Source organism: Lissotriton vulgaris, chromosome 2_1 (assembly GCF_964263255.1).
Source record: "Lissotriton vulgaris chromosome 2_1, aLisVul1.2, whole genome shotgun sequence".
NCBI lineage: Eukaryota > Metazoa > Chordata > Amphibia > Caudata > Salamandridae > Lissotriton > Lissotriton vulgaris.
Genome location: NC_141687.1, coordinates 1,684,870,044 through 1,684,884,323, shown reverse-complemented (window position 1 = coordinate 1,684,884,323; position 14,280 = coordinate 1,684,870,044). Strand labels below are relative to the sequence as shown.

The 14,280-nt window shown below is 41.6% G+C and overlaps 1 protein-coding gene across 1 annotated transcript in view; it reads left to right on the top strand.

The window, feature by feature from the left end:
• LOC147733094 (uncharacterized) overlaps positions 1 to 14,280 on the top strand; it is a 137,404-nt gene that overhangs the window by 118,836 nt on the left and 4,288 nt on the right. The window lies entirely within an intron of this gene.

The window sequence follows — 14,280 nt, the reverse complement described above, 5'->3', positions numbered from 1 at the left end:
GAAAAGGGAAGGTTAGGGCCTGACAAGTAGGTGCACTTGCCAAGTTGACATGGCAGTTAACAAAACGCACAGGCACCGTGGTGGCAGGCCTGAGACATCTTTTAAGGGCTACTCAAGTGGGTGGCACAATCAGAGCTGCAGGCCCTCTAGTAGCATTTGATTTTCCAGCCCTAGCACACCCAGTGCACTTTACTAGGGACCTACTGGTAAACCAAATATTCCAATCATGAATAACCAAAAACAATAGCAATTTACACAGAGAGCAAATGCACTTTAGCACTGATTAACAGTGGTAAAGTGCCCAGAGTCCTATAGCCAACAACAACAGATCAGGAAAAATAGGAGGAGGAAGAAAAATGTTTGGGCATAACCCTGGAAAAAAGCCATTTCCAACAACATCTGTAACCAGTGTCCCTACTGTTTCGTCTTCTAGTGGTACCCCTCCAGGTGGGAGGGTGCAGAAGTCTGGAAGAGGGTGCAGAGGGAGGGAGTCCTCGTCTCTGACCCCGGATCAAACTGAGGGTTTAGTCCCTAGGTTGGGAGGCCAGTTGCAGGGTAGAGACCCTGAACTGGTGGGAGAATTGTGTGGGAGGGCTGATTCCAGCATCCTGGCAGCGTTGTGCTCTTCAATAAGGAGAGTGCGGAAGCCCAGAAGGAGGGGTAGGGTAGGAGAGATTCACCCCTGATTCCTGGTCAACCTGAAGGTGCAGACCTTGGGTTGATTGCACTGATGACAGGTAGAGAGGAGAATTGATAATGTGTACCTGGGTATACTGTCTCCTATTCTGTAAGATGGCAAGGACCAGAGACATCTGGATTGCCTAGGGCCTGGTCCTGGCCACCAACAGGTAAGGAGCCCTGGGTGGGTAGCTGAGTTGGTCCTGGTATCTTAGATGGAGGAAACCACTTGGGCTCAGATTGTCATAAAACTGGAGTGTGCCCTTGCAGTTGCTGGACACTTCTATGTTCTATTGCCCGAACCAGGAAAGTCCCTCAAGGTATTGATTGGTCTACCCTGGTTTAGGCTGGAAGGCGGTTGTGTTAGACTTGGCCCTTTTTGCAGGGTCACCCCTAAACTTTTTGCTTTCCTCTTGGAATTTTTTTCTGACCTGGTGTTGGTGGTTTTAGGCCTCTGGGCTCTTTATCAGCGCTAGATGGTAATCTCTAAGAGAAATCTCTATCCACATAACACCTCTAATATAATGAAATATCCAAGGTTTACGGTTAAGGCCTGGGCCGAGTGCTGCCTCGATGACAGGCTGCCTGCCACTCGTCCTGATTGACACGAGAGTCAGGCAGCCAAGCACTATCGGGAATGAAACATGCACATTATTTAAATGTAAGTAGGGAAGGGCGGACCAAGTGCTAGCCCTGACCTGCAGTTTTTGGGGGTGTTAAAAGACCACCCACTTATGCCGCGGAGGAGCGTCATATTTTCAAGCTGTACCGGGCTTGTAAGGCATCAGCCCTATACTTCCCAAGCCTACTTGTCAATCACTTTCAAGGCTGCAACACTCTATGTCAAGCAGTCACAGGGTGGGTGGGGTCTGCATGTATTACTGAAGCCACCCTACCCTGTAACGATGTTAAACAAGGGTGGGATTAGACCCTGCTGCCTCCTCTCCTGATTCGCAGCTGTATCACGTCATGTGCGTGCGTAAAGTGATGCTAATAATCTGTTCCAGACAAGTCAGCCTCTCGGTCACGGAGCAGCCTGGGTATGATCAGGTAGGCCGGGGTCAGTGGCCTCGCCATTTCCAGTCTGTAAGTTGTCATAGAAAGCTAATTTGATCATTTACTGAATGAAAAGCTTTGGTGAGAAAATTTGAAGAAGAAGTGCTCGGGAAATTGAAATGCTTTTTCGACATCATAGCAAAAGTAGGAAATTCTACAAACATTTTACAGCTTTAGGTACGCTGAGAAAGAGACTTCTGAATGGTTCTTGTAAGTGAATAGCGGATCACCAACCCAACCTGCGGGAAGCAGTATGTGTAATTATCAATCTACTTAAGCGAGTTTAAAAACGACAAATACGTTTGGTTCCTTACACAAAAGTGCTACAAAAGTCCCTCTCAATTAAAATTTTTATTTTTGTGGACCTCACCGGATGACTAACAGTTTTACCCAGAAACAGCTTCTGTCTTTGCCACTGAGATATGTGCAATTTAATTGACACTTTTTTTTGTCAACACATTACATTAGTCTAAGGAATTGAATAATGTGCCTATGTATGCATCCCAATTTCAGCAGAAGTAACAGCAGTCATGCTTCGTATCATTTTATGAAACTGCAAAAGAAATCCCAACACATGTGTTTTAACTATTAAGGCATATTAATGAAACCTTATATAAAACAGACTGTTTAAACTGCAAAAGGTTCATTTAAAACAAGCATTGGAAATGCAATAGGTCTCGCAATAGGAAAGTTAGAGCTATTGGTGTTATAAATATTTTTTATTTTTTATTTATGTGTTGTTTTTTTAAATAGCTAAATTAATAGCTTTCTTCTTTACAAAGCCAATAGTTATAACTTTTGTAAATGTGACACCTCTAGCATTTGTAATGCAACATGTTTTGTATTTACGTGACTTATATGTATTGATTTAAAAAAAAAACAATGGCTTTTAATTTTTTTAAATAATTAAAACGTAAATAAAATGGATTTTATTTTATATTGCTAATAGCTTAAACTTTATTAAATATATTTAGTGAAGATTATGTTTTGTGTATTGTACTGTGACGAAAATCCAAGAACAGAAGTGAAATTTTAAGATTTAGTTTGACATTTGGAATACATTTTGAAACATTGAGAAAACATATTTGAACTAGTGATGCTCTGATGATGCTGAGTGATGCTGTTGTTGAGCTGAGTGATGCAGTGGTTTGCGCTGAGGGATGCTGTGTTTGAGCTGAGTGATGTTTTTGTTATGCTGAGTGATGCTGTGGTAGAGCAGAGTGATGCTGTTGTTGTGCTGAGTGATGCTGTAGTTGCGATGAGTGATGCTGTAGTTGCGCTGAGTGATGCTGTAGTTGCGCTGAGTGATGCTGTAGTTGTGCTGAGTGATGCTGTTGTTGCGCTGAGTGATGCAGTGTTGGTGCTGAGTTATGCAGTGGTGGTGCTGAGTGATGCTGTGGTGGTGCGTAGGGATGCTGTAGTGGTGCTGATTGATGCTGTGGTGGTGCTGAGTGATGATGTGTTGCTGCTGAGTGATGCTGTGCCGTTGAGTGATGCAGTGGCATAGATTGATGCTGTAGGTAATATATATGTGTGTGTATATATATATATATATATATATATATATATATATATATATATTTATATTTATATATATATATAAATTACCTACTGGCGGTCGCCAGTAGGTAGTTATAGTTAGGATTTTTTTCAATGCAAAATCTCAAAATTCTATTGTGAATAACTTTGGCGGCGGTTGACGAATCAGCCTGAAAATTTCCTCAAATGTGCCTCGCGGAGCTCTGGTCCTTCCTAGAAAGTTTGGGGGGGATTCATCAAGCGGGGGCTGAGATAAAAGGGGGGTCCCAAAGCGTATTTTCCCCATGTTAATTTCCATAGGGCGGTCGACCTCACTTTTAGCCCGAACGGCTGAATGGATTTCCACCAAACTTGGCAAAATTGTAGGGACTGGTAGCCCGATGTGCCTTTGCTATGTCTCAAGATATGTGCTCCAGTGGTTTTTGAGTAATTTAGGTTCCAAAAAATATATATATCTATGGCAGCGCCCCGGTACGCGCTCCGGGGAGCGCTCTGGGCGTGGCACGCGAGGTGTGCACGGAAAGCTGATTGGCTCTCGGGTGTCTGTAAACATTCGAAACATTCCGGAGCGGCCGCCATCTTGTGTCTTGGTAGGATCGAGACACAAGAGGTGGGAAAAACAAAGGGGGAAATGACCATAAGGGGGCAGAGTAGACCCCCCTTGACCCCATAGGTTTGATGTGGGGGCTATAAAAGGGCCCGCAGGTGTAAAAAAAAAGATTTTTTTATTTGCCCGGGGGAGCGCCCGGTTTGCGCACCAGGGAGCGGACCGGGGAGCGTGCCATGGGGAAAAATGAATGATAGAGTTTTTAAAAAATGTAGCCTTTTTTTTTTAAATTGGAGGTAGTTCTAAAATGAACTGTTTTTTTCTTCTGTTTGTTGTTTTATATTTTTTTAATGTTTTTTGAACATTTTGTACTTTTTTTGGCTTTTATGAACTATTTTGTATTTTTTTGGTTATTTTTATGGGGAGAAACAAAAAACAGGGAATTGAAAATGGCTCAACAGGAGCAAACAAAATCAGGAAAAAATTAGGGTTTTTTGGGGCAATTGGGGCAATTGTGGTTGTCACCAGCAAGGAGGATGAGCTTTAGGCTCTGCTCACCATGGGAGATGGTCTTACCACAAAAAATACAGGTGACCCTAAATTCTCCAAATCGTGGTTGAATGCAAGGGATTGTCTCCCTTGTCTCTGGTCCCGATGGAGTGGGTTGTTTTCGTTTGGAGGTGCTGGGTGTAGATTGGGGAGGGCTGCTGGCCAGTTCTCTCATTTCTGCGGCAGCATAGTTGTTAGGGTGCTTGCGCTGCATGTGCCTTATCATGGTATTGTTCCCAAATGAATATTTTTTATTTGGGTTACCCCTTGAGAGTTCCGTGTCACAGATAAGGCAAGTCACCTTTGCCGCATTCACTTTCTTTTTTCCCTCAGGGATGGAAAAAAACTCCCATACAATGTGTGGCTTGGGTTGGTATGGGGTATTGTTTTCTTCCAGCCACCTCCTCCTCGTCCCCTCCTCCTCTTCCTCCTCCTCCTTTTCTTCTTGACCACCAATGTGATGTTGTGGTGGTCATCTTGGTGGTGGTGGTGGTGGTGGTGGTGGAGATGCTCCAGCTGATGCTGCAAATGTAGCCATTTCAAAGTACAAAATATACCTAAAAGATTTCAAAACAGGTCTTCCTCAGTCAAAGGACAAAGTCAGAATAAGGAAAAAAGGTGGGGTCTTTCATCATTTGGAACATAAAATGTCCTGAACCAATGAGAAGTGTTATTTTCAGGTCACAAGACTAGGGATTTCATCATTATGAAACCAAAACTGTTCTGCACCAATTAAAAGTGTTATTTTCAGGTCCCCGGGTCGCGTCGCGTAAGGGCGTCGGATGTTTACGTTGCGCGATCGTATTCGCTCGAGTGCTTCCGGGTGCGCTAACGCTGTGCGTATCACGTGGACGCGGCTACGCGATACGTCACAATGTTGTTTTTGTTCGCGGCAATAGCGCTAACGGGACGCTCTCCGGAGCGCTCCCTGGGGCGCTTCAAACAACTACGCTTTTCGGGGCGCTCACCGGGGCGCGCCCCGGGAGCGCTCCAGGGCAAAAAAAAAATTAATATATATATACACATTACAAAAATTGTTTTAAATACAAATATAATATAGGATTCATTCATTTTCGAAAATATTACATTTGATAGCTATAGACATTTGCTATTAACACATTTTTGAAATTTACTGAAAAAAACATAAGTTTGGGGCCTTATATATAGTTAGGAATTAGCATTTAAAAAACCTATGACATTCACTGAAAAAAACATAGGTTTCACACCAGTTATAGTTAGGAATTAGCATTTAAAAAACCTCTTAAATTCACTGAAAAAACCATAGGTTTCACACCAGTTATAGTTAGCTGTAAATTTTACTGACATAAAACCATTGAAATTCCCACGTTATAGTTAGTTGGACTCACTATAACTTGCGCGCCTGCAATGCACTGCTGATGACGTCACATATTACATCACTAATGACATGGTCAGTGACATCACTCATGACATCACTGATGACACCATCCTTGTGACAGACTGACAGACCTCCTTTGGGTGTAATGTAACCCTTGAAACACATATTCAAAAATAGAAACTAACATTTTCAAAAAAATTGAGATACCCATACCAGTTACAACAACCAATTCAGTAATTCCTCCATCTATATACACATCCTCTCATTCAGAAACAGTTCTATATAGTTACTCATACATATACTCACTCATCATATGTAGTGATACACATTTACATCCTGTTACACACCGACAGTCATCCAAAAGTTACTCACACATGCAAATAAACTATTGAACATCCATTTATTTGCATATACAGCTATACACACACTAGTACATTACTTCTAAGGAAACTTACACATACTTACTCTCTTAAACAATCACTTATAGAAACACATACTTATTTAAACAGGAACTCTTTCTATCTCTCACTCTCACATATACTTACTTATATACATCAATACTCACATATACTAGATTAAAACATATGTAGTTACTCATAAACACACTAGTGAGGCAGGCATTTACTCACTAACACATACATATTCACACTCATCCACCCATACAGTCCTGCACATATGCTGTCTTAAAAAACACATACAAACAGTGAGTCAGTCACCAACCCATGCAGCCACTTATACACAAAGTGAAACCCTGATACATATATTTAAAATATTTAAAAATTACTCGCTAATATATGTATTCACTAAGATACACTTTATAAGCCAGTTAACCAATCAATATTTTATTAAAAATAAACATCCATTTACACACTTATTTAAACATTTATTCGTCCATCAAACTTTACAAATACATATATAAAACACATTGATATTTCAGAAAGACACACATTTACTGGATGGTGTCATCAGTGATGTCATGAGTGATGTCACTGACCATGTCATGAGTGATGTAATATGTGACGTCATCAGCAGTCCATTGCAGGCGCACAAGTTATAGTGAGTCCAACTAACTATAACGTGGGAATTTCAATGGTTTTATGTCAGTAAAATTTCCAGCTAACTATAACTGGTGTGAAACCTATGGTTTTTTCAGTGAATTTAATAGGTTTTTTAAAGGCTAATTCCTAACTATAACTGGTGTGAAACCTATGTTTTGTTCAGTGAATATATATATGTATATATATATATATATATATATATATATATATATATATATATATATATATATATATATATATATTCACTGAAAAAACCATAGGTTTCACACCAGTTATAGTTAGGAATTAGCATTTAAAAAACCTATTAAATTCACTGACAAAACCATAGGTTTCACACCAGTTATAGTTAGCTGGAAATTTTACTGACATAAAACCATTGAAATTCCCACGTTATAGTTAGTTGGACTCACTATAACTTGCGCGCCTGCAATGCACTGCTGATGACGTCACATATTACATCACTCATGACATGGTCAGTGACATCACTCATGACATCACTGATGACACCATCCAGTGAATGTGTGTCTTTCTGAAAAATAAATTTGTTTTATATATGTATTTGTAAAGGTCGATGGAAGAATAAATGTTTAAATAAGTGTGTAAATGGATGTTTTTAAAAAAAAAATTGGTTGGTTAACTGGCTTATTAAGTGTATCTTAGTGAATACATATATTAGCGAGTATTGTTTAAATATTTAAATGTTTGTATCAGTGTTTCTCTTTGTGTATAAGTGGCTGCAAGGGTTGGTGACTGACTCACTGTTTGTATGTGTTTTGAAGACAGCATATGTGCAGGACTGTATGGGTGGATGAGTGTGTATATGTGTGTGTTAGTGAGTGAATGACTGTCTCACTAGTGTCTTCATTAGTAACGACATATGTTTTAATCTAGTATATGTGAGTATTGATGTATATAAGTGAGTATAGTATATATAGTGAGAGATTGTAGGAGTTCCTGTTTAAATAAGTATGTGTTTCTATAAGTGATTGTTTAAGAGAGTAAGTATGTGTAAGTTTCCTTAGAAGTAAGGTGGTAGTGTGTGTATAAATGTATATGCAAATAAATGGATGTTCAATAGTTTATTTGCATGTGTGAGTATGTGTGTGAGTAACTTTTGGATGACTGCTGATGTGTAACAGGATGTATAGGTGTATCACTACATATGATGAGTGAGTATATATATGAGTGACTATATAGAACTGTTGGTGAATGAGTGGATGTGTATATAGATGGTGGAATTACTGAATTGGTTGTTGTTACTGGTTTGGGTATCTCCATTTTTTTGAAAATGTTTGTTTCTATTTTTGAATATGTGTTTCAAGCGTTACATTACACTGAAATTAGGTCTGTCACTCTGTCACAAGGATGGTGTCATCAGTGATGTCATGAGTGATGTCACTGACCATGTCATGAGTGATGTAATATGTGACGTCATCAGCAGTGCATTGCAGGCGCGCAAGTTATAGTGAGTCCAACTAACTATAACGTGGGAATTTCAATGGTTTTATGTCAGTAAAATTTCCAGCTAACTATAACTGGTGTGAAACCTATGGTTTTGTCAGTGAATTTAATAGGTTTTTTAAATGCTAATTCCTAACTATAACTGGTGTGAAACCTATGGTTTTTTTCAGTGAATTTCAAAGGTTTTTTAAATGCTAATTCCTAACTATAACTGGTGTGAAACCTATGGTTTTTTTAGTGAATTTCAAAGGTTTTTTTAATGCTAATTCCTAACTATATAAGACCTGAAAGCCCACCAGGAATCTCCAGTATGCGCCAGGGGACTGCATTGCAGAGAGGTGTAATGAAGCCACAACCCTTTTTACACCTCTCTGCAACGCAGCCCCGTGCATGTTTGAAGAGGGGGAACTAATTCCCCTTTCATACTGGGGGCCCATGGGGGCCAATTAGCCCACCTGGAACCTCCAGTATGCGCCAGGGGCTGCATTGCAGAGGTGTAATGAGACTATGCCACTTGTTACACCTCTCTGCAACGCAGCCCACTGCCGCGTTTGCAGAGGGGGAACTAATTCCCCTTGCATACTGGGGGTCCCTGGGGTCAACTAGTCCACCAGGAGCCTCCAGTATGCGCGAGGGAGCTGCATTGCAGAGAAGTGTAATGAGGCCACACCCTTGTTACACCTCTCTGCAATGCAGGCCACTGGCGCGTTTGCAGAGGGGGGACTAATTCCCCTTGCATACTGGGGGTCCCTGGATCATATCTGCCCAAACACCGATATTCCGAACGATTGTAAATGACTTTTCTTGAGAAACATTTGGATTTGGATTATCATGCCCTATACTTTGGAATTTTTGAAAGACAGCCTTTGAGGATGCTATAAATTACTCGTCTGCCCGAATTGTGTGGGTAAAATTGATACCTAATCACTTTGAATAAGAATATACTTATGTCTCGTCTAACATTTGGAAGAAATATCTAGTTATATGACAACTGGATACCGACATAACTTGAAGGAAATAAGAACGCCCTGAAGAAGTTCTGTTGTACACAACGAAATGTTTCGGCTGGCTGTGGTACATAAACTTAAGGAAAATAAAAGCATTTGAATATACACCAAGATTCAGCGCTTCAATAAGGACTCTAAGTGATATGATTTGATTGGACTCATTGTGAAAGTGGTGCTGTGCCAAACTTTGGAATATTCTCCACTACTCTCTACTACTTACTCTCTCCTACTCCACTACTCTCAAATACTCACTGTCTACTACTCATTCTCTACTACTCTACTTCTCTCTACTACTCTCTCTCTACTACTCACTCCCTACTACTCGCTACTCACTACTCCCTACTACTCACTATCTACTACTCTCTACTACTCACTCTCTACTACTCACTCTTTACTACTCACTACTACTCTCTACTACTCACTCTCTACTTCTCACTCTCTACTACTCTCTACTACTCACTCTCTACTACTCTCCCTCTACTACACACTCTCTACTATTCTCTACTACTTACTCTCTACTACTCTCTCTACTAGTCTCTACTACTCACTCTACTACTCACTCTCTACTACTCACTACTATTCTCTCTGCTACTCATTCTCTACTACTCTCTACTACTCACTCTCTACTACTCACTCTCTACTACTCACTCTTTACTACTCTCTACTACTCACTTTCTACTGCTCTCTACTACTCACTCTACTACTTACTCTCTACTACTCTCTACTACTCACTCTCTACTACTCACTCTCTACTACTCTCTACTACTCACTCTACTATTCACTCTACTACTCTCTACTACTCACTCTCTGCTACTCTCTCTACTGCTCTCTACTACTCTCTACTACTCACTCTCTACTCTCTATTACTCACTCTCTACTCTCTACCTCTCTACCTCTCTCTTCTTCTCTCTCTACTAATCTCTACCTCTCTACCGCTACCTCTCTACCTCTCTACCTCTACACCTCTACCTCTCTACCTCTCTGTACACGCACACATATACACATATATGCATATGCATTTATATATGTATGTGTATGTATAAAAAAAAAACACATTTTTTTTTTTAAATAGCTACTTTTAAAACTGTCATTCTTTTCCCCCATGGTACGCTCCCCGGTACGCGCACCGGTACTACTATTCTCTCTGCTACTCATTCTCTACTACTCTCTACTACTCACTCTCTACTACTCACTCTCTACTACTCACTCTTTACTACTCTCTACTACTCACTTTCTACTGCTCTCTACTACTCACTCTACTACTTACTCTCTACTACTCTCTACTACTCACTCTCTACTACTCACTCTCTACTACTCTCTACTACTCACTCTACTATTCACTCTACTACTCTCTACTACTCACTCTCTGCTACTCTCTCTACTGCTCTCTACTACTCTCTACTACTCACTCTCTACTCTCTATTACTCACTCTCTACTCTCTACCTCTCTACCTCTCTCTTCTTCTCTCTCTACTAATCTCTACCTCTCTACCGCTACCTCTCTACCTCTCTACCTCTACACCTCTACCTCTCTACCTCTCTGTACACGCACACATATACACATATATGCATATGCATTTATATATATTTATGTGTATGTATAAAAAAACATTTTTTTTTTTAAACAGCTACTTTTAAAACTGTCATTCTTTTCCCCCATGGTACGCTCCCCGGTACGCGCACCGGTACGCTCCCCGGTACGCACACCGGTGCGCTTACCGGGCGCTCCCCCCGCGAAAACAAAAAAAATTTTTTTTTTTTTTGCCCCGCGGGGCCCTTTTAAGGCCCCCACATCAAACCTAGGGGTTCAAGGGGGGGTCTACTCTGCCCCCTTATGGTCATTCCCTCTATGTTTTGGCCACCTCTCGTGTCTCGATCCTACCGAGACACAAGATGGCGGCCGCTCTGGACTGTTTAGAATGTTTACAGACACCCCAGAGCCAATCAGCTTTCTGCGCGCAATTCGCGGTAAGCGCCCGGTGCGCGTACCGGTGCGCGTACCGGAGTGAGGCTATAGATATATATATTTTTTTGAACCTTAATTACTCAAAATCCACTGGAGGACATATCTTGAGACATAGCAAAGGCACATCGGGCTACCAGTCCCTACAATTTTGCCAAGTTTGGTGGAAATCCATTCAGCCGTTCGGGCTAAAAGTGAAATCGACCGCCCTATGGAAATTAACATGGGGAAAACGCGTTTTGGGACCCCCCTTTTATCTCAGCCCCCGCTTGACGAATCCCCCCCAAACTTTCAGGGAAGGACCGGAACGCCGCGATGCCATTTTCAGGAACTTTTGAGGCAGATTCGTCAACCGGCGCCAAAGTTATTCCAAATAGAATTTTGAGATTTAACATTGAAAAAAATCCTGACTATAACTACCTACTGGCGACCGCCAGTAGGTAATATATATATATATATGTATGTATGTATGTATGTATATATCATTACAATGTACTTGACTAGGTGGCCTCAAGGCCAAATCTGACAGATTCGGAACTTGGAGGAACCAGGTTAGAGTCTCTGCATCAGCTTAACATCCTGTGATTCTGGGCAAATTGAAACCACTTCATCTACCTGTGTCTATAAAAGTGGAATATGGCCTTGTGTAATGTACTTGGTGTTCATGTAAAGTGCTTATATACCTTAGGGTCGAGTACAGACATCTTTTGACTATGAAATATTTTATGCATTTTCCTTAATGAATGCCTCTAAGAAGTGTATTTTTTGGTCATTTATCAGAGAAACAGTGAATCTTTATACACCTATTATATTTTTAACATTTTCTCAGGGTAGAACCTCCCCTGATAAAATTATGGCTCACTCGCGCACCAAAATATATTAACAGGTTTTACACCTCACCACTTTAAAATTCCACCACCCGCCACTGAAATTAAATGCTACTGGTGTACTGACAGCGCTGCTTAAGCCTCCCACCAAAGTAGCCTTTCAAACCTGTCTCTGGTCTCTGTCATCTCAGAGACTGCGTGCACAGTTTACTACGGCTGTGACGTGGCACATAAAGTGGTTGCCACATCTGTAACTCCCCTTTTACCACAAGGTAGACCCTAGCTAGCCCCATGGGCAGGGTGCAATGTAGGTAAAAGGTAGGACATGTGCATTAAATGTGTGGCATGTCCTGGTAGTGACAAACAGCCATTTTAGTTTCTCACTTCTATGAGCCTGCCCTCTCATAAAAGTGCATTGGGGATTCCCTAATATGTGTTTCAGTGTTAATTCCTGACATTAGAGCCGTAGCGTGATCAACTTTGGTATGTTTGGAATAGTGTTATAAATGCTGCGTAATGGTGTTCACAGATTTATTATCACTATTTTAGAAATGTCACTTTTAGAAGTGGGCATTTCTGTGTGCTACGTGTCTTTGTGCCTGCCTGTTATGTATTGGATGTCTGGCTCTGGATGTCACGGGCTGAGAGGGGCAGTGGCTCCAGAGGGGCTAGGTGAGTCAGCGTTAGGCTGAATGGGGTTGATCTGTATTTGGAGTAGTGGAAGGAGTAGCTACTGAACCTGAATAGGTCTGTGCCTGCCTTTCACAATGCTGGCTCCGCCCCCCTGTGGTGTGTCTGGGGCCGGAGCCTACACTAAAGCTAAGGGTGTTTGCAAGGTAAATGTAAGTACCCCCCAGAGCTGGTTTGGTCTGTGCGCAGAGCGCTGTGAAAGGGGGTACAAAATAGACATTTGCACTGTGAATATTGAGGCTGTGACCACATGTCTGTGTTGAACTGGTGCTTACTTGGAACAGAAGGACTGCTGGGTGTCAGGAGGAACTGCCACAAAGGACTTCCCCTCTGCTAAGCGGGCCCTGTACGTTTGCCTGCCTGGGCCCAGCTCTGCCCCTTGGGACTTTGAAATTCAGCGAAGGATGAGCATGGTGCTCCCCCGTGCTATTTTCAGAGCGCTGTGATGGGACAGGAGAGTTGTTCCATTTGTCTCCCGGGGGTGGACAGAAAGAGCATTAAGGAGTGCTCTTGTGTGTGGGAGCGCTGGTGGCCTGCCCAGTGTAGGGTGGCATGTGCCTTGTTGTTCGAACCTGAAGAGTAGGCTCCATCTGTCACAGCTGTGCCGCATAGTCTACTGATGATTGGGGCATAATGTACTGGCATTATGTGGGCATTGCGGAAAGTGTACTAAGATGCCCTGACGAGAATAAGCAGGGTGGGCTATGCTCAGTTCCATGGTTAAGGTTTATGCCTAAGAGAGACAAGATGAGGGGTGATGTTACGCTACATTTCTGCTGATTATATTTTGCAAAACATGCTAAGTAAGGTCATGATATCTATGCATGATGTGTTTATGCTGCTGTAGTAAGATGTGCCCTCTGAAAATTGATACATTGGTGCACTGTTACTAATGCGGTTTATGTGCAAATGTACTATGCTCAGTGTCAATATTTGGGTTATGCCTAACATGTGGGTGATAAGTGCGCCATTACCAATAGTTACTTTTTGTCTCCACTAATTGTGAGTTGTGATATGATGACAGTGTAGTTTATATAATCCCTGTAAAGTAATATCTAGTGCCAGGTGGCAGAGTGTGCATATATTAATATTTATGATTACGTTCTTTGTTTTATCAGTAACACAAAGGATATTATTGATACAACCTTGTGTGGAGTTTCTTTTGTGGTGTGCATAGTGTTTCACTGCTGTGTGTGTGTGTTGCGCAAATGCTTTACACATTGCCTCTGGGATAAGCCTGACTGCTCATGCCAAGCTACCACGTTGGTGAGCAGGGGTTATCTTCAGCATGTAACTTCCTCGCCCTGACTAGAGGGGTGGTTTCTGCGTGGCTTAGGTGCATGCCCTGGTCAACCAGAAATCCCATTTCTAACAGAGAGTCTAAGGATTTGCATGCTACAATAATGAATCCCAACCAACTTTCTACGGAAAACCAGATGATAGATAGAGGCTAATGTACTAAATTTGGGCAGAAGTTGAATCAGTGCAGCAAGCATTTCCAGCACTGAGATTGTGACACCTATGTTAATTTGCGAATGTAGGAATAGC